Consider the following 14399-nt stretch of genomic DNA (forward strand, 5'->3'; position numbering starts at 1 on the left):
CTTTATTCCCTGCATGTGTCCCCTCAAATTATCATGATATGATCCCAGTTATTCTCATTAGGGGTAATATACAATTATCGACCATGAGATGAGTAAGGCCAATCTAACACCATATGGGATAGGTTAATTCAAGCACCAAAGAGAAATTGGTGAGGCTGAACACAGCCCACAAAGGTAGCTTGTCTAGTACTTGGCTATCTATGAACTTACAGGGATCTATAAGACCCTCAATAATACAATGGATATTAAGCCTCCTATCTCACGAGAACCATACCATCAGTTTTATCACATGATTCTCTATGTGAAAAATCTGCAAATGGCTGTGTTTCAAGACCAGTATGTGCTTCTCAAACTTGCTTTAGTAGGTCATTTCATATACCCGCAATCATTGCTAACAGGTACTTTGTCTTGTTTTCATTTAAGTGCGTGTCTTCCAGGTTCCTGTTTGGATCACTAACTGCTATCATTTCTTACTGTTGAAAAAAAGCACATTCACTGTGTTGTCTATACTTCTGAAAAACCTGCAAGCTTTTAGTTCTTTTAATATTACCTTTCCTGTAGTCTAAGGAAAGATATTGAAAATAGTCCTACATTATTCATTTATTTATCTCCATTTGTTGACTGGAAACAATCAGACAGAGGTAAAAATCAATTTTCAGACATGGCTAGATTAGAAAATCTCCAGTTATACAACATAAGTGTAAAAAAAATCAAATGTATTTAAACACTCTTTAATGCATAACCAAAACGAGTACAAAACACATATGCACATAAACAGAACACATCAGTAAATATAGCTATAACTAAATATAGCAATAATTTGACAGCAGCTGAATATAAGGTTAAGAATGTAGACAGTGGTTAAAGGAGGTAGAAGAAGAGATGGAGAAGCCAGGATGGATAGGACTTGGAGAGCGGATGTATGGAGAAGAAATTCAGGTACAAAGATAGGTACAAGAGAAGTTAGGTTTTTACATTGAAGAGAAGTGTTTTAGGTTAACTCTAGTGTCTAAGGTCTGGGGGGAATGGAAAATTCCACAGCTTGGCTACATGAACAGAATACGGAAAATCACCAAATTGGTTGCTTGATTTTGATAACTTCCAGGAGGTTTCGGGTTTGATAGTTTAGGTCTCCGTGCAGCACACATTTGGAAAGTAAATTAGAGATGGTTGGGCATTTGTTCATAAACAATTCTGTATGTGAATTTTAGCTGGTTAAATGTAAGAATGTGTTTTAATTTTAACCAATTGATGTTATGAAGTGCTTTATGATGATGAGTTTTGATAGGGACACTAGCACATTTTGCAACTTTATTGTATGTTTGCTCTACCTTAGGTAGCTGAGGTTTTATAATTCTAGTAAAAATAGAAGAGGCATAAAGTAATGAGGGTACTACCTAAGTTTAGGCTGTACTTAGTTCTGCTGTTTCTGTTAAGTATGGTTTTGATTGTAATATACTCAGTTCTGTAGTGAATTTCTGAGGTTACATAGTCAATATACTTTTTGACTGACTTATGATCTGTGAATATGCCTAAATATTTGACATAGAAGACTTGCTCAGTTGGTATTTTTGTGAAATTACTGAGATTTCACTGGAGCCAACATGAGTAGCTTAGTTTTACAGGCAGTTGAGTCTGTAAGCCAATGGTAGGCTTTGAATGTCAAGCTGTGTGCAATGTTCCAACTGACTGAGGGAGTTAGCAATAAGGATAACAGCGGTGCTGTGTGGAATGTTCCAAATGACTTAGGGAGTTAGCAATAAGGAAAACAGTGGTGCTGTGCGGAATGTTCCAACTGACTAATGGAGTTAGTAATAAGGAAAACAGTGGTGATTTGTGGAATGTTCCAACTGACTAAGGGAGTTAGCAATAAGGTTAACAGTGGTGCTGTGCGGAACGTTCCAACTGACTAATGGAGTTAGCAATAAGGACAACAGTGGTGCTGTGTGGAATGTTCCAAATGACTAAGGGAGTTGGCAATAAGGAAAACAGTGGTGCTGTGCGGAATGTTCCAACTGACTAAGGAAGTTAGCAATAAGGATAACAGTGGTGCTGTGTGGAATAAGGATAACAGCGGTGCTGTGTGGAATGTTCCAACTGACTAAGGGAGTTAGCAATAAGCATAACAGTGGTGCTGTGTGGAATGTTCCAACTGACTAGGGGAGTTAGCAATAAGGATAACAGTGGTGCTGTGTGGAATAAGGATAACAGCGGTGCTGTGTGGAATGTTCCAACTGACTAAGGGAGTTAGCAATAAGCATAATAGTGGTGCTGTGTGGAATGTTCCAATTGACTAAGGTTCATAGGTTGGTACTAGGCTATCGGCCCTAGGGCCTATACAAGCCTAGCCATAACAATTCCCTGGCTAAGGGAGTTAGCAATAAGGATAACAGTGGTGCTGTTTGGAATGTTCCAACTGACTTAAGGGAGTTAGTAATAAGGCAAACAGTGTTGCTGTGTGCAATGTTCCAACTGACTAAGGGAGTTAGCAAATAAGGATAACAGGTGGTGTTGTGTGGAATGTTCCAACTGACTTAAGGGAGTTAGTAATAAGGGTAACAGTGGTGCTGTGTGGAATGTTCCAAATGACTAAGGGAGTTAGTAATAAGGAAAACAGTGGTGCTGTGTGGAATGTTCCATCTGACTAAGGGAGTTAGCAATAAGGCTAACTGTGGTGCTGTGCTGAATGTTCCAACTGACTAATGGAGTTAGTAATAAGGATAACAGTGGTGCTGTGTGGAATGTTCCAGTTAGCAATAAGGATAACGTGGTGCTGTGTGGAATGTTCCAACTAAGGGAGTTAGTAATAAGGATAACAGTGGTGCTGTGTGCAATGTTCCATCTGACTAAGGGAGTTAGTAATAAGGAAAACAGTGGTGCTGTGTGGAATGTTCCTACTTGACTTAAGGGAGTTAGTAATAAGGAAAACAGTGGTGCTGTAAGGCTAACTGTGGTGCTGTGCTGAATGTTCCAACTGACTAATGGAGTTAGTAATAAGGATAACAGTGGTGCTGTGTGGAATGTTCCAGTTAGCAATAAGGATAACGTGGTGCTGTGTGGAATGTTCCAACTAAGGGAGTTAGTAATAAGGATAACAGTGGTGCTGTGTGCAATGTTCCATCTGACTAAGGGAGTTAGTAATAAGGAAAACAGTGGTGCTGTGTGGAATGTTCCTACTTGACTTAAGGGAGTTAGTAATAAGGAAAACAGTGGTGCTGTGTGGAATGTTCCAACTGACTTTAGGGAGTTAGCAATAAGGAAAACAGTGGTGCTGTGTGGAATGTTCCACAGTTCCAAATGACTAAGGGAGTTAGCAATAAGGATAATGGTGGTGGTGTGTGGAATGTTCCAAATGACTAAGGGAGTTAGCAATAAGGATAACAGTTGTGCTGTGTGGAATGTTCCAACTGACTTAAGGGAGTTAGCAATAAGGAAAACAGTGGTGCTGTGTGCAACGTTCCAACTGACTAAGGGAGTTAGCCATAAGGATAACAGTGGTGCTGTGTGGAATGTTCCAAATGACTAAGGGAGTTAGCAATAAGGATAACAGTTGTGCTGTGTGGAATGTTCCAACTGACTAATGGAGTTAGTAATAAGGATAACAATGGCGCTGTGTGGAATGTTCCAGCTGACTTAAGGGAGTTAGCAATAAGGATAACAGTGGTGCCATCTGCATACTGTACTCAAGGGGTTCAGGAATCCTGGCATGCATGTCAGTTTACTAAGATACAGAAAAGAATCGGTCCAAGTAATGAACCCTGCGCAACGTTATACTACTGGGTAGAAAAATAGAGGCTGTTTGGGACCATTTTACTGTTTGTTGTTGATTAGACAGAATTAAAAAGAATTACTAAGGGAATTCTTTGTGCCTCCGTTATGAAGAGATATTATGTAACATTACTTCCGTAGAACTGGAACATAAGATTCAGTTGTATTACAATAGAGTAGGCTATTGTGTCAGATGCAATATGAACATATTCAGATAATCAAACAGGAGCAAGTCAGGAGCTAGTGAGGTAGTTTTTTTTTATCTGATTGGCAGTTACTTGTAGAAGACTCAGTGTACCAAACAAGTAATGAACCTTACTGTTGTTCGGTATAATGTCACTATTTTGCATAGAGGAATTAGCTATGTTTGTAAAATACTTACTGAAAGTGAAGGAGATATTAATATATATTTATTTATTTACTGACATTTGATTACCGGGAAAGTCCGACTGGGTAGAAGCCCATTTTCAGTGGATGAAGGGGGAAAAAAGTTCCAAATTAGGTTTACGATCAAAATTTCGGACGGTATTCAGTCAAACTGGGACAGTTGAGAGGTTATTTCCCAGTTGATGGAAGGCCGAACCGAAAATGGTTGACCCACAACAGCGAATGCTAGTGTGCATTCGTTGTTGTGTGGTTGATGTTGTGCTTGGAGATCACAGTACAGTGGGAATCAGGAAATGTACCCATCTCCTCACTCTAGTGTAATCTTGGATTTTGTATATATAATTAGCAGGGGATATAGGGTGCAGGGGGTTTGCCCCCCCTGCAATACATTAGTTGGAAATGGCTTGTAGGCAGGATATGCTGGGTAAAGTCAAGTATGTTGAATGACGACATGTCAACATTACCAGTTCCATTACTTTGCCTGACCGATGTTTTTATTTTCGTTGTTAGTTTTCACAGATGTGATCATTCAGTGGAAAGCGTTTCACACATATGATAGTAAACCCCAAATTATTACAAAACATTTTTAGAACAAAGTTTACAATTTTCAAAAATAAAACAAAACATATGCAGTTTAAATAATTATAATAATAACAGTATTTTTGGGGAAAGGACTGGGTGCGTTTTCACCCTGCTTTAATAAGTTTCTTAATGTTTGTCCAGTACTGTTTGAATTAGTTTGATGCTGGAGTAGTTGATGGTTAAAAGAAAATATGCTTGCTTTTCCATGTTATAATTCACCTGGACTGGGTTGCTTGAGAGCTTCTCCAATGTTTCCAAGCTGTGTTCCTGACTGAAATTAGTACCCCAATTTCCATCCAAGGGACAGTAACGGATTATACCTTTTGTATGAGTGCAACAGAAATGAAGATAGGAAGGTGCAGTTAAAGAAGATGACAGGTAGAGATTTGAGAGGTGCCACTTTCATTGTTTTAGTTGTTGTTGTTGTTGTTGTTGTTGTTGTTGTTGTGTCTTTCGGCTTATCCCGGTTAGGGGTCGCCACAGCGGAACTCTGGTCCGCTAATGATTGGCAGTAGATTTTTACGTACCGAGTTGCCAGCTCTGACACACAACCTTCAACGAAGGCATGCCCATTCACGCATGCCTCCACACAGAAGACGCTCTAGCTGAGAATCGAACGGGACAACGTCTTGCTGTGAGGCGACAACGCAATTCACTGAAAGTGTCCTTAAAAATGCCTTTTGGCTCACAATCACTTAAAAATAATATTTTTTTTGTTGATTTTCTGTTGACTCCAGACAACAAGACTGGATGATGGTCACTGAGGTAATTTGTTAAGGTATCTGAAGAGGGAATGTGACTAGTACATGTCATTAGTATCCAATCAGTAATGTTTTCTTTGCTACTCTCTGTCTACTATTTATGTGAAAACAGTGTACTTTACTGTTATTACTGGCCCAAAACATGTTTACATCAGCCAGTAACAAGGTATGACGTTCAGTGTCAGATCCAGGATAAAATATCTTCAGTAGTAGAAAATATTCTTATTGTTTGGGTGTGATGGGATACAAGTGATTGTTATGCTGAGTGCCCTTTGGATGTCAAAAGAAATTAAGGAACTATATTTATAACTAAGATTTTAGATGAGTTTAAAAGATACTACAGTTAAGACAGGGTTAACATTAAGTGCATTTGAAATAATAAGCATAAACCTCCATCTCTTTTCATAATGCTATCTGCTCAGACAATGTCGTATGGGGGGGGGACTATCTCCATCTCCTGTAGTAGGTTTAAACCAGGTCTCAGTAATAGCTAGAATGTCAGGTTTATGGCAATGGCTTCAGCAACAAAACTAGGTTACATTATTACTGATGCTTTGATTACACATGTGAAACACTCATGCTCCAAGAGTGGGCTGACAGGCATTGTAGAGTTGTGAATTACAGCAGGTGGGCCCAAGGTTAAGTCCCTAGTGAATGCTATAAAAGGTACAGAGAGGGCATATTCCAAAGGGGATGCATTCTAAATGCATGCATGCCCCTCAGGATGCAACCACATAACTGGCTGGAGGGGTGAAACTGGCTTAAGTTGTAAGATAACTCCTCCCCAACAGATGATGGACAGCACTGACACCTCTGGTTGCCCTTAGGTTCCATGTCGGCCCTAATCATAATTCAGTTATAGTTTTGGATAGAGTGGAGTAACCTGCAGACCAGGAGATGGGTGCTGGGTACTTGGGATGACTTTCAGAATGAAGTAAGGCAAGTTCAAAAACAAAGTGTAAATATAGTCATAAGAAGAGAAGCTTCTGTCTTATAAGTGTAGACATGCCTGGGGATGAAGTGGGCCACAAATGAGCAAGTGCTGGAACCAATCACTGATGCATGTGCACGAAAACACAGCTAAGTCCCCGCTCAGTGTGGTCAAAAGCGAATGAAAGTTGGTGCTCATCAAGTTACTCGAGCTATAAAGAACAGCTTGCTCATACTCTATGAAGTCAGAGGCACCTTATAAAATGGAGGGAGGGGGTAACTTTTTAGCCACAAGGCACAGTGTATGATAGCCTTTTAAGCTGTTATCACTTTATGCCACCTTGCAAACTGAAACATCTATACTAAGATAACAAACATTCAGTGACTGGGTTAAGAGAGACAGCTGAAAGATGGACACAGCAGAAGCCTGCACATAATGAAATACAAAAGTGAAGTGCAACTAACAAGTAACTTTTAAAAAGAGGTGGCTGATACAGTTTTAAAGTTTCTGTGTTGTTGAATATGAGTAATTATACAGAAATTAGGACAGATGTTAAAAAAAATTTATAGGAAGGGTCTGCACTGATGAAGGTTGGAAGGGAAGTGCAGTGCTATAAATTGTTGTCTAACTGGGATTATAAAAAAACAGCCCTTAAACTGAAATATTAGTAATGACAAGCATGGGGTTTTAAGTAACTACGTTTATAAAGTGGTACTGTCAACTAGATATGTTGTGTACTTGTGGAAGGAGGAATATGTGCAATAAGATTAAAGGTTTGGTGAACTGCAGACATGCATAAACCTTCCATGGGAGGACTTTGGGAGGTGGAAGGGAGAGTTAAATATAAATTAAATCACCTGGGATGGCTGAGGGAGCTTGATGCACATGGATTGACTAATCTGGTTACCACAGAAAATAAGGCAAACAAAATGAAATAATAAAAATGAAATAATACCTATTATAGTCATTTAAAATTAAAAGCCAGATGTGACTAAATAGTACAGGAGGAGACAGGCTACCTAGTACTCATGGCAATATAAGCATTAGAACTTTGGGGGGGGGGGGGGTTGTTGTCTGACCATGAATGGATGTTACTAGCTTACCATCTCTTTTAGTAGCAGCCATGATAATTATAGCAGTGAAAACACTAAACAGTAGCTGGGACATTTTTGAGCAGTCCTTTTATTACAATATAAACTGAGGGCACAGCACAAAAAATTTAAGTTACTCTTTCCCCATCACATGCCTTATTTCAACATAAAGGAGCTCCGTGAGGCTCTTTAACATCACTTGACTGGGTGGGGTAATGTGTACTGACAGGTGTGTTGGTGCAGTCTTTCTGGCACTTTCTTATAGAAGTGGACTGCAGAAAAGGCGTGTGGCTGGTGAAAATAGAGACTGCAGAGGAATGGCAGGAGATTTAGCAGATATCCAGATTTTCAGTCTAAAAAATACAAATGGTTTACTGGAATGAACTCGACTACAACCATATTCTCTTTTATTAACATAGTTCTAATCTAGTAGTTTACAGCAGATTCTAGAGAAGAATTAAAAACATGGTCTGCTTATGATATGTACAAAAGGAAAGCTACTCTACCTCCTTCGACTATAAATAAAGGAACAAACTACCCAAAAAGCTTGATTTTGATTGCTTCTTCCTCCACAGAACAGCATTTAAATGGCCATCATTAGGGTGGATGAACAAAATGGCATGCACACCAAACTACTGCTGCTTACATCATGTCAGTGACTTTACACTCCACTCCACTAATGTCATCTGCATAAATCTGCATGTCTGCTGTCGCCTGGTTCTCAAAATATCTAGTCTCTCTAATCTGTCAGGTTCATTGTATATTTTTTAAGTTACTACAACCCCTCTACAATGCAGCCACTCAAATAATACACACCCTAGTGTTATTAAAGAATAACTGATCTGCAAGAAGGCCCTCAACAGTAGGTTGGTGATGGGGTATTAATTAGGAGTAGCAATGGGTAGCAATAGGTTCAGCCTGTGGAGGTTTGTATGCAAACATTGTGATGATAGAATGGGAAAGGCGTTTCCTCACAGGCCACCCATTGTTTCAACATTGTTTCATATATTTACATTTCGTGGATGACATTTTTATTTTGTAGGACAGCCAAGAAAATGTTTTAGACAACTTTTTAACGTACATGAACCAAACTACTGAATTCCTAAAATTCACTAGCAATAAAAGTAAAACAAATATACCTTTTTTGGATAACCTTATTTCTAAGGACAATGCACACAAAAAGTTTGTGGCTGAGATACATTGAATGGAAACATATTGCAATAGTTTTCTCCATTATGACAGCAACCATCCTCACCCCCAAAAAGAGCTGTCCTGAAAGGGCAATTTGTTAGTTGCGAGGACGGTAACATTGTGGGAAAGTTTTCTTTCAGAATGTAACAATTTAGAAAATATGTTCCTAAAGAGAGGTTACCCATGAGACTTAATTCTAGAAGTAGTAAGGGGAACTCATTACAAAGAGACAAAATGGACATTTTAGGGCATTACTGGGGGACGGACCTACTGATCAGAGCCTACTGTTAGAAGGATCGGTGGCAGAATCCTACCATGCTCCACCAACAAAAGACAGAACATGTTTGGATGTGGTAACAAAGAGAAAAATAAAGCCAAGTTTGATAATAGTGCCATAATTCATCACAACATTCTCTATTGATAGCCACTTTATTAAAAAACACTTAACAAGAACTGGAGTTTATTGAATACAGACAGGGATATCATGAAACATGTAGGTGAATACCCAGTCTGTGTTTATAAAAAGGGCAAGAATTTGAAATGCTTTTTTGAAAATCTAAACACCCAAAAAAAACTGGACATATGTTTAAGTGTGGTAGGTGCAAGTTTTGCCCATATATTTTGTCAGTGAATGAAATTAATATTAATGGGATGAGCTACAATTTTGGGGAAATTTTGTTGCAACTCAGAAAAAGGGGTTTATTGTGCTCAGTGTTTCCAATGCACGTGTTTCTATATAGGAAAAACTGAACGCAAGTTAAAACACCGCACTGGGGAACACGAGGGACATCAGAGATGAATGTGACTTTAATTCCTTGCCAAAACATGTTAAAGAAAACAGTGGACACAATTTTAGATTTATAGTGTTGGACAGTGTAGTAGTGAACAACGGGGGGGTTGCATGGCCACTGCTACTGGAAAGACAAGAACTGATATGGCAGTTGTGCTTAAATGCCAAGGTTTGGCCTGGGCTGAATGAGGCTGTTTCTATTTCAAGTGTTTTAAAATTAAAAGCCTTGAATACATGACACCTGATTTTATATACATTTATACACACACAACTTACTTTTATGTAAATACTTGATTTTATAAGCATTTTACAAGTATTTTGCACCAGGTCCTTAAAAAAAAACATGCTTTTTGTTTTTTCATTTATTTATGTGTTCTAGATATGCATTTTAACAGTGTTTATTTAGTATTCACATTTGTTTACAAATTTAAAATGTTTGATATGTCATTTTATATATTATATTTTATACTTAAGTCATTTATTCAGGTATTTTCTCTTAAGTAAGGCTGTATATATGTCATGAACCAGGGGTGTGGTATGGTTGAGTTTAGAGGTGTGGTTTATGATGTCACTACATATGCACTTTAGGTTACAAGATTTAAAAAGCTGGAACACTTTTATTTGTCTGATGAAGTTCCTAGTTTGTTTCAGGGAGGAAAGTGCTAACCTTTTACTGCTATATAAATAAAGTGGATTTATCGCTTCTTCTTTGTGGAGTCCTTTGGCCTGCACAGGTTCATAGGTTGGTACTAGGCTATCAGCCCTAGGGCCTATACAAGCCTAGCCATAACAATTCCCTGGCTATTTCTTCCCACACTATTTACTTCCCTGGACCTCTGTCTAGCAGCGCGACTGACGTGATCCCCGGGGTGAATTTCCTTTCTCCTATCCAATCATCAAGGTTCCTTTTGAAGAGGGCCAAAGAGGCACTCTGCTTGACATGTATGGGTTCATAGGCTGGTACTAGGCTATCAGCCCTAGGGCCTATACAAGCCTAGCCATAACAATTCCCTGGCTATTTCTTCCCACACTATTTACTTCCCTGGACCCCTGTCTAGCAGGGTGACTGACGTGATCCCCGGGGTGAATTTCCTTTCTCCCATCCAATGGCCAAAGAGGCACTCTGCTTGACATGTATGGGCAATCTATTCCAGAGTCTGGGGAGTCTCTGGGTCAGGAACCTATCCCTCCAGCATGTTTTGTTTATTGTGATGACAAGGTTTAGATCCCTGGAGCGTGTGGTTCTGAGGGATTGGGATTTCTTTAAGTGTAGCATGTCCAACAGCTCTGGGTTTGACATGGCCTTGTATGTTAAGCGGAGATCGCCTCTGAGTAGACGATATGCGACAAAGTATTGCTGGAGTTTTTTTAAGGTGGTCAGCATAGGGCATCTGCTTTAGGCCTGTGATTCTTTTAGTGAGGTATTTCTGTGGCCTTTCTAGTTGTTGCAGATGTCTTGAGAGGTACATACCAAACGGGGCTTTGTATTCTATAATGGGTCTAATGAGGGATGAGTACAGTGGGACAATGACCTCCTTTTTTCTGGATGAAAAGCCCTTAGTGATGAGGTGTGCCACATAGAAGGATTTCCTGACTGTTGTGGCGATGTGGTTATCGAAGGTGAGACCACTGTCCACCTGTGTCCCTAAGTCTCTTATCACACTTTCGGTGTTTAGTGTACTGCCACCTATATGGTAATTCACGGATACATGTTTTTTTTTCACAAAGGGGATAGCTATACTTTTCTTGGCAATGAGCTTGAGCCCATGGCTCTGGCACCAAGCATCTGTTTCTGTAAGGCCCTTTTGTAGAGTATCCACATCATTAGGGGATTCAATAATGGCTCCCAGTTTGCAGTCATCTGCGAACTTTGATAGCCTGAGTCCCTTAGTGTTGGCTTGTAGTTCAGAGAAGTAGATGCCAAACAAGAGCGGTCCCAGGACTGAACCCTGAGGTACTCCACTTGTCACTTATCTGGAACTGGATTTGGAGTCGGCTACTTTTACAGTGTGGGTTCTATCAGTAAGCCAGTTAGCAACCCATTGAGTGGCGTAGGGATTAATGCCCAGCTTAGTAAGTTTATCTATGATTCCAGAGTAGGGGATGGTGTCAAAGGCCTTGGCAAGGTCTAGATAGGCTGTGTGGACCACCTTACCCTTGTCCATGGCTCTGGAGACTGATTCGAAGAAGTCAATCAGGTTCAGGAGACAAGATCGGCCCTTCACGAACCCAAACTGGGTGGGGTCCAGTGTTTGAAGGTTGCCAATGTCTTTGTTTATAAGTTCCATGATAATACGCTCCATGGCCTTGCAGATAAGGCTTGTCAGACTGATGGGACAGTAGTTTCCGGGATCCAAGGTGGATCCTCCCTTGTGGAGTGGGATAACTGTAGCTCTGCGCCACTCAGTGGGCACGAAACCTGAGGTGAGGCTATGATTAAACATGACACTTAGGTGAGGTGCCAGTTCATATTGTAGTTCATGTAGTACACAGCCTGGGATGACATCTGGTCCCATGGGTGCTGTATTCTTAGCTTTGGAGAGTGCATTTTTTACCTGTGTGGCCGTTATTACCGGAATTTGGCAATCCTCCGGTATTGAGATGGGCCACTTAGGGGGAGAGAGGGGGGTGAAGTTGGCACTGAATCGATCTGCCAGGATATTGGCAATATCCTTGGGATCAGTATATTTAATGCCATTCTGTTTTAGCTCAGAGCAGATCTGAGTATTGCCATTTAGATTCTTGACATAGTTATAGAATGCCTTGTGGTTTTTGGCAATTTTATTTTTGTAATTAGCTTTAGAGGATTTTTATGAGGGATCTCAGTTTCTTACTGAGGCTGGTAAGATCTCAGTTTCTTACTGAGGCTGGTAAGGGAGTTTTTTGCATCCTGGGATTTTCCTCTTTTCTGCAACAGTTTCTTCCTTTTGTTGTAAAGTTTGTTTATGGCAGGGGACCACCAGATTGGCTTCCTTTTTTTGAATGAGAGCATCTTAGTTCTATTTGGGATGGCACGATTCATGCATGAGTGGATGTGCTTGTACTGTGCCTTAGGGTAGGATTCAGCAGTTGAACTTTCAGTTCCCGTCTGCATGGGTGTCATGAAGATTGTCACTTCTGACTTGAGTAGCATGAAGTTGGCTTTGGAGAAGTTTTTTATGGAGGTTTCCTTACTGGGGGGGTGGGGGTGCGATGTGGATGTTAAGGGTGATTAGCTTATGGTCAGACCTGACTAACGAGGGGGGTGACCATAAGTGTGGAGCATCGATCTCCCATGTTAGTAATGACCAGGTCTAGGATATTGGAGCCCCTGGTGGGACTATAGATTAGCTGATCAAGGGCGTTGGAATTTATGAAATCCAAGAACCGTTGGGCAAAGGTGTTTGTACGCGAGTAGTTTTCCCAGTTAATGGCAGGGTAGTTAAAATCACCCAGTATAAGGGTGTTTGGTTCTATCTTAATATTTTCCAGTATGTTTAGAAAGGTGTAGTGAGAATCTTGGGGTATGGTGGGGGATCTGTAGCAAGCTACAATTTGGATTGCAGTCTTACCTAGTGTTAGTTGCACCTGGAGAATTTCAGATGCATTGTGTTGGACAGCTAGAATGGTGGTGTGAATATCCGTGGTGAATATGGACACTCCTCTTGCACGTGCCTTTCTGTGGATTATTGGTTTGTTGCTGCTTTTTTGGTTTTGTTTGGCGGTGGGGTATTCTCTTCTAAGATACTTAATGTCAATGCAAAATGCACAATTACTGCACTATCTCCCATTCTTGGAAATCCACATACACCAACTGATGCATGCTGTGGCATTGCGTATCAGATTAAGACAGCTTACCTAGTCCACAAGATCCTGAGTCTGATTCAAGCAAACAAAGGGATGCAAACATAAAAACACAAACAAGAAACTTGCCTGACGTACACAAAAGTCCACCCATGAAGAAAAGGATGCTCCATGTAGAAGAATGGTGATAAACATCCAATGTTGTATAACTTGAGCACTAATCCAGGCCTTCTTTTTTGGAAAAGGTTCCCCTGCACCCCAGTGGCAGGAGTCTGCAGTTAGAACTTGTCTGATTGAAGACTACAGGAACAGGGCTCAGTTTTGAGATTTTTTTACTGGTTAATTGGGTAATTTGTTCAAAATCCTTTTCTGATTGCTTGTAGTCATCTAAAGTTTTAAGTGCATTTTTTACTGTTTGTAGTTGTTTAAAGCTGTTTTAAGGGTATGGTTTACTGTTTTAACCTTATCTTTTCAAAAACATTTTTTTCCTTGTTTCCCACCTTTCTAAGCTAGTATAGTTCAGTTTTCAGGCTATTGCTGAATTCAGGGCTGTCTTACAAGTTTCTGAGTTGCCCATACCTTACTTGGAAAGAAGGAGGTTTCTCTGTTCACCTGTGAGAGAGGGAGCTTTGAGCAGCTATCTGTCCCTGGAGGAGTGGTTCCAGCCCATAAGTTAGTAGTTTATAGGCCATTTTGGGCTAATTTCTATCTCTCTCATTTTCCTGCTGTAAAAACTGCTTTTGCACGGTTTTGCACGTCCGGGCAGCGCTGGTTAGCTAGGGCTAAATTATTCCGGGCTCCACCAAGTCTCCTCTTCAGTTTTTCCCTTAGAAGTAGTCTAACTCTCAACCTAAGCACTTAAAAAGCATCCTACAGTTCAGCACTTGCTCAGACCTAATAGCAAGCACTAATATACCCCGACACTTGATTGCCCAGCAGGGCAAGGCTCATTATTCACCCCTCAACAACCAAGCGACTAAGCAGCTCACCCTACTATTCAGGCATGACCAAAGGGCAATTTCAGGTATACTCTCCAATCCAGCTTTTGAACCTGGGTATCCTGAGGCAATGTTACAACTGCCTCATGTACACAGACAACCCTCTCCTACTACCAC

The 14399-nt window shown here is 40.3% G+C and overlaps 1 protein-coding gene across 2 annotated transcripts in view; it reads right to left on the reverse strand.

Annotated features, from left to right (window-relative positions):
* Window positions 1-14399, reverse strand: part of SLC25A13 (solute carrier family 25 member 13) — a 1915284-nt gene that overhangs the window by 554215 nt on the left and 1346670 nt on the right. The window lies entirely within an intron of this gene.

The sequence above is a fragment of the Protopterus annectens genome, chromosome 3.part0 (assembly GCF_019279795.1).
Source record: "Protopterus annectens isolate FY-2018-M chromosome 3.part0, PAN1.0, whole genome shotgun sequence".
Taxonomy (NCBI): domain Eukaryota; kingdom Metazoa; phylum Chordata; order Ceratodontiformes; family Protopteridae; genus Protopterus; species Protopterus annectens.